General features: G+C 47.2%; 1 pseudogene; it reads right to left on the bottom strand.

The window, feature by feature from the left end:
- Positions 1–11,284: 11,284 nt before the first annotated feature.
- LOC140687009 (NXPE family member 3-like) lies at positions 11,285–16,115 on the bottom strand (annotated as a pseudogene).
- Positions 16,116–16,423: the final 308 nt, after the last annotated feature.

Raw genomic sequence — 16,423 nt, 5'->3', positions numbered from 1 at the left:
GGTTGGCATTGGCTGCAGAGCAGGCTGTGGGGGTGGGGTGGGGAGGACACGATTTCAGCAGAGGAAGTGGCCTCAGTCCTGGAGGTGGAAGCAAGCGGACCGACTTCCTTTCTCCTTTTCTCAGTTTCCCCCTAATTTTAATAGTTTTCTTCCATGATTTCCCATGGTTGGCCCAGGCACCCTCCGCCCTCTGTCTGCATTTACTTTTCTTACCCCTCTTCCCAGGCCCAAGAAGAGAGGTTCTGCATTTTCATGGAACCCTCTTGTTTGAGTCAGGCCTTAAACATCCATTTTGTCATTTTCAGCTTTACAACATTCTGTGATGGACGAATGCTTACTTCCGTTTTAACTCTTGGGGAAAACTGAGGCACAGAGCCTTAATATCATGGAGCCCTCTGGGCTGTGAAAGGTGCTTGTGCGGAACTGGTAACAGCTAGAAAGGTGGGCAGAAGAGAGGACAAGGGACCTGCTGGCTTCTTGGCAGGGCCTCCAGAGCGTCCTTGCCATGTGTGTGGGGTCACACCTGGTTCCCTTCCTGCCTTACCCCACTAACTTGGGACCTGGAAAGTCTCCTCCCTGCCAGGCCACCCAAGGGGGTAGGTGGACCCCACCAGGGGGCACCACTGCTCATTCTGTTGGGCAGCACAGAACTTTTACAAAGCAGGTTCTGGGTAACTTTTGCAGAGCACCTGCAGGCCAGGTGCCCTCAGGCCCTGCTGCTTCCACATAAGGGCTCCCTAGGTCTTCCTCGCTTTCTCCCAAGCTTCCACCTCCCTCGTTGACCACATCCACCACTGCCCCAGCCCCTCCCCCTCCGTGGCACCCCACCCTGCTCCTACTTGCCCTCCCAAGATTAGGGATGAGGCAAAGACGTGTGTTCTCACTACCTGCATTCATTGTGCTGGAAGGTTCTAGCCCATGAAATAAGGCAAGAAACACAAATAAGATTTTTCTAACTATATTTTCTTAGATTCTGCATTTATCCGTTTGGCTTCCATTCACCACAGGGCTAATTGGACTAACTGTATTTTCTTATTTTCCGTGTTCTTGATGCTGTGACATCTGAGGCCTCATGGACCAGGGAGTTGCTGCCCCTCCCAGGACTAGCTAATTCTTAGAGACAGCAAAGGGCTGTCCTGGGAGCATGCCTTTCATATGCACACTAACCACTCCAGGGTCCTTACTCTAACCCACCTCCTTTATCTACCTCTCACACATCAAGCCAATATTTCCCCTGCCCTACCTAAACCAACGCAGGGCCAGGTACCAGACAGCTAAGGACAGAGTGTATAGTCCAAACCTACCAGAATTATTCAAACTAGCCAATCCTAAACTGTCTCCCTGTCCTGCCTTGCTTTTCCTGCAGAAAACATAATAAAGAATGTGTTTTCTTCATCCTCATTCTTGTTTCTGCCTCCTGAATGACGCTGGTGCTTCCCCACCACCAGTGTACCCTCTACCTCTGGGAAATATAAGTAATAAAAATCTTCTTTCAATGGCATTAAGCTTTCTGAGTCATCACTCAAGTCGTCTCTATAAATTAAAACCCTGCAGGTACAATAATTGAGACAAAAGGCATCCAGATTGGACAGGAAGAAGTAATAACTGTCTTTATTCACAGATGACTCGGTTGTTTATGTAGAAGATCCAACGGAACATACAAAAAGCTACCAGAACCATTAGTGGGTTAAGCAAATTTGCAGGATACGAGATCAGTACACAAAAATCAGCTGTGTTTCTCTATACTAACAACAAAGAATCGGGAACTGAAATGAAAACAAGACCAGCTACAATAATATCAAAGACATGAAATATGTAGCAATAAATATGATGGGAAATGTGCAAGATCTGAACACTGAAAATGTAAGATATTGTTGAGAAAAATTAAAGATGAGTAAATGGAGATTTCATTCATGAGAAGACTCAGTATTGTTAAGATCCCAATTTTCCTTCAAAAATATGTAGATTTAACATAATCTCAATAAAAATCCTAGTAGGTTTTCTTTGTTGAAATTGACAAGCCAATTCTAAAATCCCTATTCCTATCGAAATTCAAAATACCTAAAACAGCTCAAAAAACTTGCAACTGAAGAACAATTTTGGAAGATTTACACTACCTGACTTCAGCACTCACTCATTAAAGGTACTGTAATCAAGATGTATTGGCATCAAGGTAGACAAATAGGTCAATGGAACAGAACAGAGGGCACAGAAATAGACCCACACTTTTATGATCAATTCATTTCCAACAAAGATGCAAAGGCAACTAAGTGAAGAAAGTATAGTCTTTTAAACCAGTGCTACTGGAACAATTTGACGTTTGTATACAAAAGAAAGGAACTTTATTCCATACCTTGCATTATATTAAAAAATGAACTCAAAATGATTTATAGGCCTAAATGTAAGTCTTAAAATTATACAACTCAAGAAGATAGAAGAAAATCTTTGTGACCTTGGGTTAGGCAAATGTTTCTTAGATTCAGCACCAAAAACATGACCCATAAAAGAAAATATTGAAAAATTGGAGTTCATCAGAATTAATAACTTCTGTTCTTCAAAAGATGCTACCAAGCCTGGGAGAAAATATTTGTCGATCATGTAACAGACTTGTATATCCATGCTATACAATCAACTCTAATAAGGAAACAAAATTCCAATGAAAAAAATGAGCTAAAGATGTGAATAGATACTTCATCAAAGAAGATATATAGGTAACAAGCACACGAAAAGATGTGGAACATCATTAGTCACTAGGGAGATGCAAATGAAAGCCACAACAAGACACCATCATACATCCATTAAATGGCTGCAATCAGTAGACCAATCATACTGACTGTTGACAGGGACGTGGAACAGCCGGAGCTCTCATACCCAGCTGGTGGGAATGTGAGAGGGTACAACCGCTCTGGCCATTCCTTAAAAAGTTACACCTACACCTACCACGTGACCCAGTCATACCACTCGCGGGTGTCACAGTGGGTGTCACAGTGTTGACCAGCAGCAACTTAGGGGAAACGCCGATTCTCAGGCCCCAGCTGGACCTGCTGAAGTTTGAGAACCACTGCCCTGGGGCAAGGCCACTGGCACTGGGACCCTGCTGTGTGTTACTTCCTTTTCACAGCAGTCCTGTGAGATGGAGGAGTTTTTACTCCCACCTGACAGAGGAAGAAACCGAGGCTCAGAGAGGACACTCGCTTACTCTAACTCCCTCCAGATCCGGATGCGGAGCACACTCAGGTCTGTGCACCTTGTCAACTTGGTGCTTACCCGAGTGACTGCCCCTCCGCCACCCCTCACTTCCCCTTCCTCCCACAGCCCGTCCCAGAGATGGTCACTCATCCTGCTTCACTCAGCTGGCCGCTTCTCCAGGTCTGGGAAACAAAGGCAGGAGGGAAGTGAGCATGGCCCCTGAGACTTGGCAGGGCTCACAGGCACAGGAAGATGACAAAGGGCTCTCTGAAGGATGGGGAAGGAGGAGAAATGAGGGGCAAGGTCTTGGTCTCAGCTCTTTCCCCCGGACTGTCTGTGGGCTTCTGCGGACTCAGCCGTCTGTTTACTTCCTCTTGTTTTTTGCGGGGAGGGGGCTCAGGGAGAGCTTGTCCTGCCCTGGTTGGAGGCAGACGTGCAGTGAGCCCTCCAGGGCCCCAGGAATTAGAGTCCAGCTGAGCAGAGAAGACTCACCGTGTGAAACAGTAGAGGGAGACCCAGGCCCCACAGTTGGTGCTGAAGCAGGCGGGATGACGTCTCCCACTCACTGTGTGCTGGGCGCTTCGCGCTTGTGTTCACTGTTTTCTCAGTTGCTGTATTCTTGATGCTCTGATATCTGGGGACCTCACAGACCAGGGAGAGACTGCCCCTCCCAGGGTTGTCGATTGTTAGGGACAACAATGGACATGTCCAGGAGCTCACCCTTCATATGCAAACCAACCAGTCCAGAGCCCCCACTCCCAGCCACCTCCTCTATCTGGCTCTTATTCTCCATATTCTTGTGCCGTATTCATCCCAGGGCCAGATGCCAGGCAACTAAGGAGGCTGCTAATCCCCAGAGTCCGCAGACATTATTCAAACCAGCCAATCCTAAACCTGCCCGCTCTGCCCTGCCTTGCCTTGCTCACAGAACCCACAGCAAAGTCTCCTCCCACGTCTCCCCCACCCTCTGCCTCCTGACTGAGCCTGGGGCCTCCCTGCAGGGCCCTGCGTGGAGTGCCTGGAATCTTGTTTTTATAGATTGTGAGTATAAACTGCTTCCTTCGTAACAGTCAATTTCATGTCTGTGTGTCTTGCCACACCTGATTAAAACAAATCCTGGTTATATTTAAAAATAGCTCTTCATTCTCCTGATAAACCCAGGAGGTAGGCAGGATCCTCATTTTATGTGGGAAGAAACTCAGTTCCCAAGTGAGATTATGAGTCTCAGCTGAGGCACCACTGCGTGTAAATGCGGTGGTGGTGGGTCTGAGCCCGGAGCCCGTGCTCCCAACCACTTCCCCTTGCAGTGACAAACGTCAGCAGCCCTCAGGCCACACTTACAACCAAGGCTTCCCTTTTCTGTGCTGTCTTCCTGCTGCACACGGAGATGCTTGAGGAATGGCTGGGGCACTGGCTCACGGAGCTTTGGGTCCTTGTCACCGGCAGAGTGTGTGGGGCAGTCAGGTTCATAGGAAGAAGGAAAGATCTTTAAAGGAGGGATCCTTAAATCCATGTAGCTTGCCAGGCTGCGTGCAGGGTCCTCTGTCACCCCATTCTGTCCTCACTGGGAGCCTCCAGAGGAGGTGCGGCTATTACCCCCACTTTACAGATGAGAAAGCTGAGGTTCAGGGGAGGGAAGCCATTTGCCCCAGCAGTCTGACTCCAGAGCCTGCATCTGTAGTTCCTGCCTCTGTCCTATTCGCAAGTTTCACCTGTTGTGTGACTGAGACTTCCTCACTTGTCAGCCTCCTTTTCATGCTCGTCAGGTCCTGATCAACCTGACAAATGCTGATGGAGCTTCTAGGAGATGAGAGCAGAGGGCTGAGAACCGGGATGCAAAGCCTGACCCCGACCTTGCTGGGCTCCCAGCTGGGAGAAGTAAAGGAAGCTTACAGGGATGGGACCAGGAGATGGTTGTCGGCACTTCCCCTCAGAGCAGGGCTGTGCTGGTAAATGTTCGCCAAACAGCCTGCAGAAAAGGAGCATTTGCCAGTTTTCATGTGTAAATACTCCCACGATATCAACTGAATTATTGTATGGACTGAACGTGTCCACCCTCCCTCCCCCACAGTTCTTACGTTGAAGTCCTAATCCCCACTGTGGCTGTATTTGGAGATGGGCCCCTAAGGAAATAGTTAAGGTTAAATGTAGTCATGAGGAGAGGGGCCTGGCCCAGTAGGATTAGTGTCCTCATCAGAAGTGAGCCCACAGCACCCTCTCTGTCTCCCCCACGGGCCTGCAGTCAGAGGCCATGTGAACACATAGCAAGATGGTGGCCGCCTACCAGCCAAGGGAAGAGGCCTCAGAATGCAACCCACCTTGTCAGCACCTTGATCATGGCTTCCCAACCCCCAGAACTGTGAGAAGTAAATTTCTGTTTTTCAGCCACCCTGTCTGTGGTATTTTGCTCTGGCAGCCTGTGCAGATGCTACAAATGCCAACATGAAGCCACTGAATGTGAGTCAGGAGGAAATGTGCAGTCTGTGTCCTGGTACAGTATTCCCACCGTGCACCCAGCAGCCCAGTAACCTCAGGAGCACAGACAGTAGAAAAATACGGTTCCTGGTGAGGGAGAAGGGTTTTTCCTCTCTCCTAGTTTCTCTGTCGGGGTGGTCATGTCTGCTGCTGCTGCTGCGGCTGGGTTGCCACTAGTGCCAGGAGAGTGCTGCTTTGGGCCTTGCCTCAGGGCAGGGTTGAGTGGGATTGCAAATAAAACTGGGATTCTCCTCCTGTTCTCTGCCTTGGGTTTCTGGTCAGAAAAAGAGGGTTGCGGTTGGGGTTTTTTCTTCTGTGCCTGTTGTGCAGTTCTGGGATTCAGGATGCTCTGAGTCCGAGCTGAGAGATAGGGGAGGATTCAAAAAAACCTCTAAAACCTTAAACTCTCTGCAGTGTCTTCCCTCGAGTTTTATTTCTCTCTCTAATCTGTCTGCTCTTATTTTCAAAGTCATCCATAGTTGCTTCATGTTTTCTGTCCAGGGTTTTGGTTGTAATAAGTTGGGGAGAGAGAGGGTGGAGTGTGTCTACTCCATCTTGACCAGAACTGGGGTTCCTACCTTGATATTTTCAATCTCACAAATTGGGCATTATTGTCATTGTTTTATAAGCTCAGTATTAGTTCTGATTTTTCCTACATGTTTGCTTCTTTTTCTCACCATCCCCTTTTGCACCTCAGACCTTACTTCTTTCTGTTACCCTTATTTTGTCTGGAAATGTCTTTATTTTGCTAGTGTTCTTAAAAATAATTTACCTGGGTACATAATTCTAGGTTGACATTTTTTTCCTTGACAATGCAAAGATAACATTGCACTGTCTTCTGGGTCCCACTGAGGAGGTAGGTGTCTATCTGTGGCTCTTATGTAGATACTGGTTTTCATTTTCCAGCTATTAACATCTCCTCTTTGTCTTTGGTAGTTTAGAGTTAGACCAAAATGTTTCTGGTTGTGGACTTCTTTTATTTATTATGCTTGGAATTTACTGGACTTCCTGAGTCAATACTGGAAAATTCTTAGCCATTGTCTCATCAAATACTGCTTATTTCAATTTCTCTAGTCTCTCTTTCTGGAGTTGTTTTAGACACATAAGACTTTCTTACTCTGTCTTTTATTTTTGAATCCCCCCCCCCCCCATATTTTCCCTTTCTGTGCATCCATGCTGCATTCTGGCAATGTCTTTGGACCTATCTTCAGGCTGCCCACTAATTTTATCTCCAGCTGGACTTAATTTGTCCATTTACTGTTTTAATTTCAATTTTTATATTTTACATCATAATGTTTGTGTTTTACCCCCAAATCTGCCTGTTGAGTTTTACATTCTTTTTTTTAAACATTTTTTTATTGAGTTATAGCCATTTTGCAATGTTGTGTCAAATTCCAGTGTAGAGCACAATTTTTCAGTTTTACATGAACATACATATATTCATTGTTTCACATTCTCTTGTTTCGTCATACTTCCAATATGTACTTTCATTTGTTTACGTGTATTGATCGATGAACTGTGTCAGCTAACACTAAGGGCAGCAGTCTTGGAAGGTCTAACTCTGCAGTCAATTGTCTCTGCAGTTCTTTTGCTCGTGGTCGCTTGTTTTGTAGTGTTTGATGATTTTTTAACTGAGATCGTCTTCCTTGGAACTTCACCTGCGGGAATGCTCTCAGGCGTAGGTGTAAGTGCCTTCCTGCAGAAGGGATCTGCGTTTACAGCTGCCGGGTGCAGGTGTACTGTCCAGTGAGGCTCACTTTAAATGAGAGTTTGGCTTCGTGTTTTTCAAGCCTCACAGGCACTGTGAATTCTGACCTAACCCCCCAGGGTGTGGGTGAGGGTGAGGGATGCTCTGGAATATTGTCCATTCTCTTCTCTCAAGCTGTGACTGGACAGTCAGTCCCCACCGCCTCCCTCTTCATGGCGGTTCTTTTTCTTCTAGTTCACTGTCTGGGGGTCAGTGATTTAGGGGTCCTGGCTTTACGCAGAGGTCTCGTGTGGTCTCCATCCTGCTCCGGCCCAGCCTTGGCCTCCTGTCACCAGGGATCAGGAGGCTGGAAAGCCCAGCCTGTGCGCTGGGTCCCTGGGAACTGATGACGATGTTGGTATCTCCCGGGACGCATTCATTTGCAACCTGCCCTTTACTCTTGCAACACTGTGATTGATAAGAAATATATATGTCATTCAGATGACCAAAAACATATTTCTCATGTCTATTTGGTCTTCACCCATAGTTCCTGATTTACAGTTCCCCGAACCCTTGGAATTTCCTGAGCCATAAGAGCAATAGGAACATCTTTTGTTATAATATTCGTTCTCTTGTTTCCAGTTCTTGAAATTGTTTCAGAGCCATAAAGGTGAAATGGCTATCTTGTTATTCATAACAAGCCCCTTGCCATCATAACTAGGTTTCTATTTGTGACCTTTTTAGAGCACTGTGGCTCAGTTGCACCTGCGCAGAATGACAATGCCTCACCCTTTTCTCATCTCCAATTACCTTTCCCCAGGCTCCCCACCCTCAGCTCTACCCCATCAATATCCTGAGCCCCTCCCCTTCCAGGAGGCAGATTTGAGACCTGTTCTCCTGGTTCCTGGCTTGGCCACCTCGTGAACAAAATTTTTCTCTGGGCAAACGCTGGCGTCTCAGCGTTTGGCTTGCTGCGCCTGGGACAAACCAACCTGGTTCAATAACGTATATTTCTACGTTTACATTGATATGCTGTTCACTAGATATCTTGCATTCTAAGTCTTTACCAGTTATATATGTTGCAAACATCATCTCTCTGCTTGAGGCTAGTTATTTCACTTTATTGTATTTTTGAGCTATAGAAATTTAAATCTAATCTCAGATTTATCTAACTCTTATTTTAAAAATCCTATCCTACGTCTAAGGTGATAAAGATAGCCTCCTGTATTTTCTGTTGAAGACTAAACATCTGCTTTTCATATGTAAGTTTTTCATCCAGTTGAAACTGGTTTTTGTGTAAGGTGTGAAGTTGGACTTGAATTTCGTTTTTTCCAGATGGATAGCCAGTAGTCCTGGCCATCCTTTCCTCATAGGATTGTAATGCCATCTCTCTAATATATAAAGTTCCCACAAGTGCAAGGATCTGTTTCCAGGCAATGTATGCTCATTGCTCTGTTTGTCTATCTCTGGGCCAAAGCCACATGGTCTTAATTTCAGTAACTCTATAATTAGTACCAATATGTGAGACCCTCACCTAAGTTTGGTTCTTCAGAATCTCATTTATTTTAGGTGTTTTGCTCTTCCATTTGCGTTTTAGAATCTGCTTGCCAATTTCTATGACAAAACTTGTTGGAATTTTTATCGGTATATTATGCACTTGTGGACAAATCTGAGGAGAATTGACATATATAAATAAATTTCAGTTGCATACAGTAAAATTTATGCTTTTTAGGTATTACATCTCAGTGAATTTTGAAAGGTATCAGGTTGTGTAGCCATCACAGTCAAGACACAGAGTATTCCACAACCATGAGTTTCTTCATGCCCCTTTGTAGCTGATCGCCAAGGGCCAGAATGGGTGTCACTCGGGGAGAGGGATGGGGCACAGGCTCCCAAGGCCCCGTCCTGGTGGAGCACAGAGGCCAGGCTGTGGCCTTAATCCTAAGGGTGGCCTCTCCCCACCCCCACCCCATCCCTGTTCTCCCATCTCAGCAATAAACCTGGACTAGTTTTATAAAAAAAGAGAAAAAATCCCATTTCTATCCCTTTTCTAGCTCTTGGCAATCACTGCTCTGAGTTCTGTCCCTATAATTTCTCCTTTTCCAAATGTCATATAAATGGAATAAGACAGTATGTAGCCTTTTGAGTTTGGCTTCTTTCACTTAGCAAAATACTTCTGAGATCCGTCCACATCATTTTGTGTATTGGGAGTTGACTCCTTTTGACTTCTGGGTGGTGTCCCTTGTATGGATGTGCCATGACTTGTTTACCCACTCACCGGTTGACCAGTTGATGGATGATTTTTTCCCTCTGTTTTGGACGATTACGAAGGAAGTTGCTATGAACATTAGAGTACGAGTTTGTGTGAGAACATGTTTTCATTTCCCTGGGGTAAATACCTAGCAGTGGGGATTGTTGGATCATATGGTACATATGTATTTGCTTTTTTTTTTAAAGATCTTATTGGCTTTATTCAATGATTTACCATTAGTTTTTTTAATGGGGGTACTGGGGATTGACCCCATGACCTCATGCACAAACAAACAAACAAACACCCAGGACCTTAAACATGTAGAGAAAAATTGTTTTTCTCATATAAGGAGAAGTCGGAAGTAGGCAGCCTGGAGGGGAGGGGACGCTAGATCTGTGATCCCAGTAGAAACCCTGGCTCCTTGTATCTTTCAACCAGATTTAGCATTTGCTTTGTTTCCTATGGTCTCAAGATGTCTGTCCCCATCTCTTTGCCCCCCACCTCCAGTACCACATCTGCAACTTAGGAGGTCAAGAAGAGAAAAAGGGCAAAAGGCATTCATTAGCCAAGTCTATCTGCCTGTTAAGAACTTTCCTGAAGCCCGACTCAGGGATGTCAGCTTACATACATCATTGGCTTGAAATGTGTCACGTGGCAATCCCTAGTTGCAAGAAATTCTGGGAAATGTGACTTTTCCACCAAGCAGTTTTTTAGGGGAGTTTCACATGCAGACTTTATTTAGTTTATAATGTCCATATATGCTAAGCTAATCTTACAGAAAATTATATATATATATTTAAAAATTGATCTGAAAGAAGGAACATAATAACTGGAGCAGAAATAAGTAAGTCCCAAAGGAAGCAACCATGACAACACTTAATTTTGGAAATGTAATTTCCCCTAACATGATTAATTAATGTTTATGATTCATGAACTGTTCCATAATTTTCTGCTACCATTCGTGTAACAAGCAGGAAAGTTCCTAGCTACCGTGCACGCATGGACATGTTCTGTAAATGTTTCTTGTAGTCAGAGTTTCAGTTGTCTTGTCCAGGATTCACTGGAGGACTGGCCATGCCTAGATTTGTCCCAGGACAGATTCACGGGAAGCCTTGACCATCCTTAATCAGATTCGCACGGAGGAAAAAAATGTACACAGTGGCCCTGCAGCAATCTTAATGAATATAAAAATATGGCATCCAGTGCACTTCTCTGTTTCTTTGTTTCTTTCTCTAATATTATAAAACACCTACACTGCAGTGCTTATGCAGGGAACGGGAGCCAGCACACCATAGGGATACTTCTGTAATGTGATTCTCCAACATTTCAACCATGTCTATTGGAAAATAGGGTCCATATGGTTCACTGGTGAGACAAGGGTTATCAGAACATTACCTGTGGGTGTCCTATAAGGAAAATAGCGTTCATCTTTTTTGCAGCACTAACATCCCCAACACAGAAAAGCAAGGCTGTGTTCTGGCTGTTCATTCACCCCACTTGAGCAATCCATCACTCTCTGGATGGCAATCTAAGATTTCTGTGTTCATTTCTTGGTACTTATTCCAATTTTCTACAAAGAGCATGCATTATTTTTTGCAATTAGGAGAAATATTTTATTTTACAAATCAGTCCATAAAAGACTATCTAGGTAGTCAGGCTTCTCACTTGGGTGGCTCTGATGAATTGAAATGGAATCTATCTCTTATATGTTTACAATGTTCATGGACCATCTCAACAGAGAGCCCAGCACATAAAATCACAGTCTTACAGGCAGCAATGTAATAGGTGTTGCTGGCTCTGTCCCCCACACTCATCCCCTTAGTGGGGCTTTTCCACATGGGGACTAAAGCTCTTAAGAAGCACTGGACAACGACCAGGCTTCCCTCCCCTGACGCCACCCACACCCCAGTTCTTGCTGGTTGTTATTACGACCTGTGCGTTAGAAGGAGGTAACAGAAGAGGTACAGTCAGCTGGGAGGAAGGGCTTCCAGACTTGACCATCGCATGAGCTTCTCCATCCACACAGTTGCCAGACCGGCAGGAGCGCTCAGGTTGGGCAGACGTAGGAGAGCAGGAAGTCCAACTCGTTTTGGACGACATGCCTCCTGGGGTGGATGCTGTCCAGCAGGGCCAGGCTGGAGGTCATTTCCCAGGCGTCCACAAAGGCCACACGGAGGTCAGCAAAGGCAGCTTGGAGGAGCCAATTCACCTGGAGGATGAACCAGTCGCTGACGTACACGAACTTGTAGCCGGTTTTGGCCAGTTTGATGACCACAAGAGTGCGGGGCTCCCGGCCAGGAGCACGACCACGGCAGCCTGGATCCCAGCCAGTCGCTGCACAAAGATGGATGGAGGGGAAGTGGTGAATGGGTGCCCAGGCTCAGCACCACCACGGTGCGGGGGCCCCCGGCCAGGCCCTCCAGTTCCCGGGCCACAGAGTGCAGGGAGGCCACTGGTGTGCGCAGGGAGTGCAAGGGCCAGCGGTGGGCACGCCAGTGCAGCACAATGCCCCGAGTGGTGTCCACGGCCTCCAGGGGCCCCGTCTGGTATGTGGCATGGAGACCTATCGGCTTCAGGCCTGTGTGGGGACGAGAGAGGAGGCTCAAGGGTTAGTATGGGACCATGCATCTTCCTCTTGGATGAAATAAAAATTGTAGTCTCCTCTTTCCAGGACATAAACTTTCTCCCGAAACCCTACAGCTGACCCCCACTCAAGTTTTCAAGGTTGCCCCAGATCTCACTATTATCCATTCAAACCCCTACTGAGTTTGCTTTCAATTCCTTATAGTGTTGACTTCCCTCTGCTGGTTGGCCTCTTCTGAAACCTTCCTTTCTTACCTTCTGTAACACTGTATTATCCCATTTTTCTACCTTTCTGGTCATTCTTTGCTCAATTTGTTTCTAGCTCTGTGTCAGGGCACACAGCTGGGTTTCAGGACCCGCTGGTCACCATTTGGCAAAGACATGAAGTGGACCAGAATCTCTAGCCTGGGGCAAGTCTTCATCCAAGGGTGGCTGAGGGAAACCAATGGATGAATCCACACTGGAGAGCTCAGACAGAAAGCAGACCGCAGAAAGTGCCAACACACTGCTAAGGAAAGAGAGGGTTTCCAAAGGAAAATCAATGAGATAAAATGCTGCAGGTGGCCAGGGAGGCTGAGGACCAAGAATAGGTCTTCAGACTTGCTAACAGGGAGGTTCCTGGCAATATTACAGATTAGGGAGAGCAAAATCAGTCCTGCCTTCTCTCCCCACGGCCACTCACAGGGCAAGTGTCACACAGGTACTCCCACCACTGCCGGAGCATGGAGTCCCCCATCATGTGGACAATGTGACCAGCCAGGCAGCCCAGGACGCTGTCAGCCATGGAGAAGGAGCGGCCGGAGCAGGACAGTGAGTGCCACGTGTTCTGGTGGTAGAATCCAGAGGGCTTTGGGCCCGGGATCCCAGGATGGCATGGTTGTTGAGGGGATGGAACTGGAAGAAATGGCTTGTAAACAAAACGATCAGTGAGTGCCCCAAGAGGCTAAAGCCACGGGTATGCAGTAAGGGCTGCCTTCTCTTCCAGCCCCAGGGTCACTCACCTAGACTCCTGCTGCTCTCCTCAGTCACCCAGATTGGAGAAGTACCCTGAGGGAGGGCCTGGTCTGTCACACTCCTGAAGAGAGACCAGTTGGCAAGAGGGGAATGTGTAATGGGAAGGAATCCTGGAGCAAGTTGCAGGGGTTGGGGGTGTTTGGAGGAAAGGAAGTTCTCCACGTCAAGAGCATCTGTCCAGTGTCAGGGCTCCTAGGAGACTGTGACGTATGGGGCTGGGATGGGATTAGAAGCTGGAGTTCTGGGATCCAGGGTCTTTGAATTTCCCACCCTGAGGGATTTCATCAGTGCAGAAAGCAAAATGGTTTTTAAAATGGACCCAGGACTTTGGTTTTGTTCAGATCTGGTGAGGCCAACAGACCAGGAGATGGTTGCCATTGAAGAGATAGTGTGTTACTCACAGTTCCCAATCTGTGGGGACACGGTATATACCACGCAGGGCCGCGTGGGAGCATGGTATATACCATGCAGGGCCATGTTGGGAAGCACTGGGGTCAGTCAGGAGCATGGGGAGGAGAGGAAGGTGGGTGAAAACCTTTACCAACTATTACTTAAAAGTTGTCAGCTCTTAGCGTGAGACCTGGCCTGGGGTAGGTGCTCAGGAAACATGTTTAATAGGAGTGAATAGCTGAATGATAAGGGAAGGACTCAGGCAGAGTAATCTCAGGCACTGGGATTCAGGGATTGGGACAGACATCCCAGACGATGCTGGTTTTCTTACCGTGCCAGCAGGGCCTCCTTGTGTGGTGTGGTTATGTTCCAGTAACGTCCACTTGAATGTTCTACCAAGGAGTCGCAGGGAAGGGTCGGGGGTCGAGCGCAGAACCAGAGCTCACCCGAATCTTCATCCCTGTAGTGACAGGTAGACCCTTCCTCCCCGATTAACAGAGGGTTAACGTTGCAAGTGACAATTTCTTCATATCCCGTGGGTCCCTGGAAATAACCCATTAAATCAACTGTGGCCCACTGGTCTCTCCAGATCCCTGCAGAACCCTAACTGCCTCACTGGAGTGGATCAGCTGGACTTGCCCCTGGGCCTGCCCAGCCCAGAGCAGGGGGAAGGACAGCAGGTATGTGCCGTTCTCCAGATCTTTGACATCTCCAGGGACACCTGCCTTCAGGTCAGGACCCAACAGCTGTGCCTGAAACAGATCCCCACCGTGGGTTTTGGGCCCGCCCTGGTGGTCTCTGGTGATAAGGATGGCCTCCAGGTAGCCTCCCAGGGTGTAGCTGGCCTGGGCAGGATCCCTCAGGTGGCAAGTGGAGGTTTTGGGGCTGGTGGAGGCCAAAAGGTTCCCCCCATTTCCTGGGGTTAGAGGCCAGTGCAGAAGATGGGTCAGATCCGAGAGCTCCTGCGAGAGACAGCCGAATGAACTGTGGGCTGGGTGGGGCCCTGCGGGCAGAGGGACAGCGCTATCAGGCCAGGAAACCTTGATGTAGAAGATCTGTGGGCAGAGAAAGAAGAACCCATCAGTGGTTTGTGTCTCTTCCTCTTTCTTCTGGGAAGTTCTCAATTCACCAAACTTCGTCCTCTTCTGCCTGGTGGGTCTGAGGCAGGAACCCCACTTGCCCTGCCCCCTGCTGCTTCTGACCCAAAGCTCGTGTCTGAGCCACCACCATACATATCTGCAGACACCAACTCCTGTTAACTTTATTTTAAATTTTTTTATCGATCTATAGTTGATTTACAATATTATATTAGTTTCAGGAGGACAACATGGTGATTCAACATTTTTATAGATTATGCTCCACTTAACTTTATAAAAATTGACTATATTCCCTGTGCTGTACAATATATCCTTCTAAGGTATTTATTTTATACATAGTAGTTTGTACTTCTTAATCCCCTACCCCTCTCTTGCTCCTCCACCCTTTACCATCTCGTGCTTAAAACCATCTGTCTGTGGGTTTTGCTAAATCCCCACAGAGAATAAATAGTATCTCTGTCTCCTGGTCCCCACTAACTTCCACCCCACCATCTGCTCACCCCTGACACATACACTTTTTACTGCCACCATAGCTGGGGTCTAGGCTTGGACCTACCCCCTAGTCTCTGGCTCTCCCCACCTCTTACAAGTTCTTTTTCACTCTTGAGACTTCAAAACCCAGACTAAATCCCCCTTTGCCCTCCTGTTTCCTCTTTCTACAATCTAACCTCTACCATCTCCATCCTGGATTTAGAAAGAGGGTTTCTTTCACACACAGAAGCAAAAGCTAGAGTTGATGGAATCAGACACATGGTATCTTGGCATTTCCCTGTCCAACAGGCAAAAGGCGAGAGACGTGCAGATAGAAGGGGGTTTCGGGGAAGGAGTGGGCTGTGGCCCCAGCTCTCTGTAGCCCCCAACAAAAATCCAAGTCTCAAATAAGCACAAGCCTGTGTGGGCCTTGCCTCCAGGGAAGCACATTTGGTTTAAAAGCACAGTACAAATAAATTCCTCCCAGGGAAAGAAGCTAATCCAGTTTGATGTCCCATCAGCATCTGATGGTCTCTAGCATTTACCTACCTTGCATCTAGTTTGTTCTCTGGCTACACTTTAGCGTTAAAGAACTTGACCCCCTGCTCAGCCTTTCCTAATAGCACAGACATTAGGTGTTGTACACACTCCTGGCCATTTGATCCTCCTGAGTCTCTCCAGGGCACAGGGCATGCCCAGATGCCTCTCCTTACATATCTCCTGGGTAAAATCAGCATAAGCAGGAAGAAAGATTCAGAAGGTGCATCAGGAAGGAAAAACTGATACCAAGGGGGAGGCGCAGAAGGAAGTATTTCCTTCATGCAGATCATTGAGACCTGTTCCAGAGGCACTTAAGTAAGCCCCTGGAATGTGAATATTTCTATGTCATGTTCTTTGAGTTGCAGTTTGTGACTGAGAACTGGGGAGACCACAGTCTTACCAGGGGCCCATGTAGCATGGGGTCAAGAGATACGTGCAATTGACCAGTGGCTCTGGGAGTGGCTTGACTGAGCCCTTCATGCACAGGGCCTGTTGGAACCACCACCCCTTCGTCAAGCCAACAGTCAAGGACCGATCAGTCACTAGGAGGGAATGGCCATGTCGCCCGGGTTAGTGATGGGGAGGAGGCTGTCTTTTCCTTCTCTTGGTTTCCCTTCCTGCAATCAAAGGGGAAGCAGAGGGATGAAGATGAGGGAGGTATGTGTGAGCAGAGCATGCCTCACTCCCCAACTCCAATCAGCTGGGGCTGTTATTGAACGTGGCAAG

Source organism: Vicugna pacos, chromosome 18, assembly GCF_048564905.1.
Source record: "Vicugna pacos chromosome 18, VicPac4, whole genome shotgun sequence".
NCBI classification, from domain to species: domain Eukaryota; kingdom Metazoa; phylum Chordata; class Mammalia; order Artiodactyla; family Camelidae; genus Vicugna; species Vicugna pacos.
The sequence above is the reverse complement of the archived record's forward strand: the minus strand, read 5'-3'. Positions and strand labels throughout refer to the sequence as shown.